A 7,503-nucleotide genomic window follows, 5' to 3' on the forward strand; every position below is an offset into this window, starting at 1 on the left:
CACCAGACTTTAATCCCCAGAAGACCTTGGTACTTCCCAGAATTCCCTATAATCTCACCTGAATCCCCACCTGGGCAAGATCAAAATTAGTATTTAAACTGGCTGTAATACCTACTTCGGTCTCCTCCTCTACTTGGACATTGCAACATATAGTAAATAAAATGTGAAGGAGCTAATTAGCACTAGGCACGTGGTTTATTATTTTGTATCATTGATTTTTAATAATCTTTAATAAACCTCATAAAATATAATATTTTTATTACTAGAAACTAATTTAACTTTTATGGCAGATTGGCTAAAATAACAGCAAAGGAAAGTAATGAATGCTGGAGGGGATGTGGCAAAGTCGGAACATTAAAGCATTTCTGGTAGAGTTGTGAATTGATTTAACCATTCTGGAGGGCAATTTGGAACTATGCTGAATGAGTGCTAAAAGACTGTCTGCCCTTTGATCCAGCCCCTCACACTGCTGGGTGTGTACCCCAAAAAGATAATAAGGAAAAAGACATGTACAAGAATATCCATAGCTGTGCTCTTTGTGGTTACAAAAAATTGGAAAATGAATGGATGCCCTTCAATTGGAGAATGGCTGAACAAATTGTGGTATATTTTGGTGATAGAATACAATTGTGCTCAAAAGAATAATAAACTGAAGGAATTCCATGGGAACAGGAACGACCTCCACGAATTGATGCAGAGTGAAAGGAGCAGAACCAGGAGAACATTGTACAAAGAGACAAATACACTGTGGTACAATCGAATGTAATGGACTTCTCCATTAGTGGCAATGCAGTGATCCTGAACATCCTGAAGGGATCTACAAGAAAGAACACTATCCACATTCAGAGGAAAACTGTGGGAGCAGAAACACAGAAGAAAAACAACTGCTTGAATACATGGAGCAAGGGGATATGATTAGGGATGTAGACTCTAAATGAACATCCTAGTGCAAACATCAACAACATGGAAATAGGTTCTGATCAAGGACACATGAAATACCCAGTGGAATTGCACGTCAGCAATGGGAAGGGTTGGGGGAGAGGAGGTAGGGAATGAATATGATTCTTGTAACCAAGGAATAATGTTCTACATTGACTAAATAAAAAATTAAATTAAAAAAATTCAGTTGAATATTTAAAAAAAAGAAATGGCTAGATAAACACTTATTGAGAATATCATAGAGGGAAAGATTCTACTTCAGGTATTAGCCACACTCAGTGATCTCCAATTTATCATCTTTTCTCAATGATATATTTTTATTCTGAGAATTATATTCTGGGTCAAGAACTGAGGCTTAAATAAATTCTTTGAATTAAATAGAGAAGCTCTTCATGTGTCACCTTTTAAATGGCAATATATATATAGCCATCAGGTCGTCGTGGACCCCTGGTGAACTAGGGCTTTGCTCACCCAGCATGTGAAGACTGTTTTGGCGGAACAGGCGGAAGAAACCAACAAGAAGGTTCAACGGCTGAGAGGGCGATGCAGCAAAGCATTGTGCAGTGCTTAGGACATGTTGGAGCACAAAGGACAACACGGCCATCCAATGCAGCTGAGGAAGTCTCCAGGTGTAATGACTTTTTGTGCCAATGGACCCAGGCTCCCAACGTCGAGAGAGTGGGACTGTCTCTGTGCATCGACTTTTCCACTTAAATCTTCATGCACAAGTGTCTTTGTGCACAAAAACGCACAAAGACAATCGTCATCCTCGTTTACTGAGAGACTACTACTACTATATATATATATATATATATATATATATATATATCAACTTTATGAAAAGTAACTAAATATTTTTACTCTACATTTGCTGGATTTAATATATTCATATAGTTTACATGTGATAAAAATGAAGCTATTCATTGTTATATAGCATAAGTTGATTTTATAATTATTTTTATTATTTTGTGATTGTTTATGAATTTACTTCTGATGCATCTAATGAAACAATGTTGATTAATCATTGATCAGTACTATATTACACTATATCAGATGTTTATAGAAGAATATTCTCTTTCTTCTGTAATCCAAGAAGGAAAAATATTTTAATTCATATTTTTGCCATTGAATAGATGTCAACAGAGGACTAAAAATGTTGATGACTAATAGTGTCATGGCATTCCTTTATTTCTCTAGTCATTGGATATAACTTCCTTACATGAGATAATTTGAGAAAAACAGAGAAAATCAGTGTCACCTTTTTGATAACGAATAGGTTTATTCTACAATGAGACTATCCCAGGTATTTATACTAATAAATATGTCTGAATATATAATTTTATATACACATCTATATTATGATATTTTTCTCTAATGATCACTTAGCTCTGAGAGGATATTTTCTTCTTGGATAGATTCCATTAAAAGTAAATTAAAGGTAACCCTCAGAGCTAGACTCTTAGACAGGAATCTGAGACTGTTCTGGGATCAATTTTCAATAGTGGCTATTATGGCTAGCAATTTTATTATCTTTCATAGTTCTCTCCTGTTTTCTTCTTGTCATATATGAATAGATATTGACTGAGGAAAGGGGAAAAGGGGACAGATCTCTTCCCAGTGGTCACTAAATTTCCTTTATCACAAGACATAGAACATATGTCCCTTGTATCAATTTCATAGGGGATTATAGGAGACACAGCTCCATTCAAAGGATCAAGTGATGGTCAATATTCATTGGGACAGAATTCACTAAAACAAAAGGTTCTAAACCAGTATCACATATACAGATTTCACATGGCTCAAACCTCCATAGCAATCCACCAGCAAATTGAGAAAGATAGCTATTTATATTGTAGATGTCAAGAGTATATAGATATGAGCTCTTACTTGCACCAAATGCCTCTGATAGTGGTAACAACTGCTGAAAACATGATTCTATTGCTTTCACTTTGCTCTACTCTCATGACCCCAGGTTTTCTCAGTCCATATGATGATAGGAAAGTCTGTTGATTGTGATTGTGTAGTGAACATGGCTTTCACAGACTATTTATAGGACCATTTTTAATGTATTTGCATCAGGGCAGTTCTCTGTTGGAAACCATGAGTAGTTAGTATTGCTGACACACTGGTACCTGAAAGGGATGAGCAAGGTGGAATGGGGATATATCACAACCAAGATTCAACAGAACAAGTCATGTGTGCTTAACAAGAGACAGGCACAACTCAGTGGTTTCCCTTCACATGGGTCTCATCAAACAGTCTTGGTGGTTTTGATCTGTTTGCAGTTTATAGCTGTAGAGGTTCATTTTCTCCTGACTGCATGTGGCAGGGCTCAACATCAAACTGAAACCCAGAAGTTTCATTTAGCTCAACTGCCCAGGGGCTCCTGAGGTTGTGTGGTTTTGTGGTGTTGTGAGACAGAGATGAGTTAGAATGAGCCAGACAAGACAGATGACTAAAGTCCTTTTTTTAGGTTGGGACTGTGTGTGCTGGGCCTCGGGCCTATGGATGGCAAAAAGAACCAAGGGAACTTTCATTTCTCTTAGGTCAAAAGCAGGTGAGATAGGATGGGAGGGGTGGGGTGTTCGTCATGATTTCCACCCTGAAAGTCTACAACAATCCTATCATTTTAAAGACAATTATTCTTTCTGATTTCTAGAGCTCTAGGTAATTGAACAAAACATCAGGCTGTGGATTGGGGTCCATAAAACAGTGACTAAATCATTCTGTTCTTACGCAAATCATCCTTTTTCCTGAAAATGATCAGTTATGGACCTTCAGACCTCATCATTCAGGATATTGCCATGTCGAAGCCATGTTGCCATCACTTTTCCTGATGCCAATTTATAATAGAAAGTAGGTGCCAGCAACAGAGCCAAGAATAGACAAGGTAGATAACTAGCTTGGGTACAATTTATAGAGAAATAATAAGGAATACATTTAAATATATTATTTATATTTTATAATGTTACTGACCATGTAACACATGTTAAATCAAATCCCATGTGGTAATTAAAGGTCCAAAGGCTCTAGTGGTTACTAAGATATAAAGGGTGCTATCTTTTTTTTTTTAATCATTACCCTCCATCTTAGAATCTATATTATGTATTGGTTCCAAGGCAGAAGAGCCATAATGGCTAGACAAGGGAGAATTAACTGACTTGCCTAGGGTCAAAGAGCTAATAAGTATTCAAGGCCAAATTTGAACTCAGGACCTCTTATCTCTAAATCCACTGAGTGGAGTGCTATCTTTAAATGCAAGGATAATAGTAATGAAAACAAATTTTCCTATGCTCTACAAATATTTCATCCCAATTGTAATAAACTCAGTAAATGTTTATTTAATGGCTGATCTCATTGGTGGGACTATTTTATTGAGTACATAGACTTAGGAATCGGCTTGATCCCTACCACCCATATATCATAATATCATTTAAGCCAGGCCTTTAATTTAACATGACTCTGATTTTTCATGGTGTCACAAATCCTACCCACTCAGTTTTCTTTCCTTCAATTATCTAAGTTATTTTGATCTTCAAGAATTATTTATCAAAATAAAGGTACATTTATTAAAAATCTCATCTTACTTAGCTCATTAGCTAATGGGTAAGGTAAGGGCAAAATATTTTAATTCAGTAAACATTGATTAATCATGTGAAAATAACTCTGCTAGGTACTAGGGATACAAAAACAAAATCAAAACCATGATGACTCTCAAGAAATTTATAATCTACAAAAGAGTATTTCCTTTGTAAATCTTAAAAAAAAAAAACTAGAAAATGTTTTGTATTGTCATTGTAATCTCAGTCTCCTTATTCTTTTCAGTAGGGTTCAGATAAATATAGTCAGGATAAATTAATATTCTGGTATTGTTCATTTACATTTATCTGTGGAATATATTGGTATATTAAATGGCCTTTTTATAATTGAATAAGAGTATTGGCATATAAGTCTATCTTGCGTAGATTTATTGAAAGCATCTTTGGAACAGCTCCAGTAGTAGTTAGGACAAAAGGGATTATGCCATGAACCTCAATCTCTTTTCACATTGCTTTAATTTCTTTCCATCTCTGAAGTTTAAAAATATTTTATTCAATGTAATTTGGAAATTATGAGTTTTGGTTATGATAATATCTATTAAAAACATTGTTATTAAATTTATTTGAAGTAGTTCTATCTGAGTAGTTGTGACCAATAGTTTTGCCTATAAGGAAACTGAAATAATATGATATTCAAATATAGTTTATTAGATGAATTCTCCAGAATGTTTAGGGATTTGTGCTTATAGCCAGAGATTGTTCATATTCAATGATAAATGACAGGAAACTTCTGGCATTTAATACTAGTCATCTGATTTCTTTTCTACACATTTGCTAGATGCTAAATTTTTGCTACCTGAAGGTCAATTTCCACCACTCCATTGGATTATTATCATCTTCATCATCATCATAACTAGCATTTATGTAGTGCTTTAAGGTTTGCAGAGTGCTTTATAAATATTATCTCATTGTATAGCAATTTTGTGAGGTAGGTTCTATTTTATCCATTATTTTCCTTATTTTGTAGATGAGGAAACTGAGAACAAATCCATGAGGTTAAATTTTCATCTTCATAACACCTAATGCTCTATCTATTGTACCACCTTGCTACTTAATATTATCAATATTTAAACTCTTTAAGAAAAGATTTTTGTACTCACTTCAGTAGCTCATATATGCTAAAGTTGGGACAATACTGAGATTAGCATGGACCCTGTGCAAGAATGACATGAATATTCATAAATTATTCCATACTAAAAAAAATACCTTTTTAATGGCAGATATCTGATCCTAAGTTACTATCCCAAAGTGTTTTATTTGTATAAATAAATCTTCATAACAACCATGTCCAATACTTTTTTGTTGATGATGATATTGATTGTTTTTAATAATAATATTTACCTTACCTTATTGTGAAGATTAATTGATGTATATCTAAAATGCTCTCAAAACCTTAAAGAGTGATATTATTATGGTTAATTATTATTATTATTATGGTTGTCATTGTTCTTTTTTGGGGGGGAGGTTGCTAATTATTCTCCACTAGAGGCAAATCATTTTTGGTAAAATTTGACAGGTTGATGATGTTTGGTGATCTTTATAATGCTTTGTAAATGAGATCTATTTGTTTCACAGTTATTTCTGTGTAGCTTTAATTTTTTAAAAATAATAAGCTCTGAGAATATTTATTAACTCTACCTTATTTTTCAGGAAAAGCATTCATATTTCCATAGTTGCTTTGAGTTTGTCATATTCTAGTTTATTAAGTTTAGGTATACTTTCATTTGGTTATTTTCTTGATGCATTGTTGTACATTGTACTATAACCAAAGCAAACATTGGCTGGTATTTTGATTTGTGAAGACTAGTTAATTTCTCTATATTAGTACTTCCTGTTAAGCTTTGATGTAAGGTTTCCATTCAGTCTCAACACACACACCCTCAGTCTTCCCTTTGATTGCATTATGTTTAATGTGTTTTATCTGAAGTCTATTTTTTACTTTCATCTATTGATCCAATTGACTTCAATTTCTATTCTTCTATGATACATATTAATAATTTTATACTTATCAAATAGAAATTTCCTTTTAATAATATTGGTGAATATTTCCAAGGGAGGAAACTTTTGTTTAACATGTTTTTCAGTGGAATCATAGGACTTGATGTCATCTGTGTACATAAATACATAAGAGTTTTTAGAACTATGTTCACATTCCTTCCTGTTCAGAAGGGATAATGATGGAACTAAGAGTAGGTAGAATAATTGTGTGCTTGAACTATCTCACTAAAAGATTCCACTTTCATATAAATTATTTTTGATGTTATTGTGTTGGGACTATGTTTTAAATATATAACATCTTTTCACGTGAGCATCAAATTCTCATTTACCTTGGATCTAGCTCATATATTTGCAGTACATGATTAAGCCATATATTTAGAACTTAGTTAAAGACTGTAACAATCAATAAGACAGCAAAAATATTATGATGCTTGCTTTTCATAGTCTCTGGAACTTTGGGAGGAATTTTTTTATGCTCCTCAGCCAAAATATTTATTTTCACATGTATTTGCATATCTATCAATTTGTGAATATTTTTCATAAAGTTCTTAAATAAGTTACTTTTTTCAGAGGAGTCAATCAATGGTATTTAGGAATTTTAATTGCAAATATATGATGTCATCTATTAAGAAAGACAAAATCAGAATTACAATAGAAGTTAAGACTATTGCTCTGAGCTTACATATAATTATGATGTATTTGAGCCAAAATTCTGGATTTTATTTTGGCCAACACCTTTCCAATTTTGAAGGAAACCTAGTTCTGTTCATATACTTGGTGACAACTGCTCTGCTATTTGCTATATTAACCACACCCAAGAAATAGTGTTTTTTTTAAATTTTTTTGTTTGATTTAAATTATGCTTTTATGTTATAATTCTTTTGGCTATGTAAATGACCAGAAATATGTCCTCTTGTTCTTGAGTTCCTTTCTTGCCTTGAATTTCTTAATTTCTGAAGCAACTATA

The 7,503-nt window shown here is 33.3% G+C and overlaps 1 non-coding gene across 1 annotated transcript; it reads left to right on the forward strand.

Annotated features, from left to right (window-relative positions):
* The first annotated feature begins 5,630 nt into the window (after positions 1–5,630).
* Positions 5,631–5,736, forward strand: LOC130456687 (U6 spliceosomal RNA). The gene has a single exon (XR_008915738.1). It is a non-coding gene; the product is annotated as a U6 spliceosomal RNA (small nuclear RNA).
* Positions 5,737–7,503: the final 1,767 nt, after the last annotated feature.

Source organism: Monodelphis domestica, chromosome 1 (genome assembly GCF_027887165.1).
Source record: "Monodelphis domestica isolate mMonDom1 chromosome 1, mMonDom1.pri, whole genome shotgun sequence".
Lineage (NCBI taxonomy): Eukaryota > Metazoa > Chordata > Mammalia > Didelphimorphia > Didelphidae > Monodelphis > Monodelphis domestica.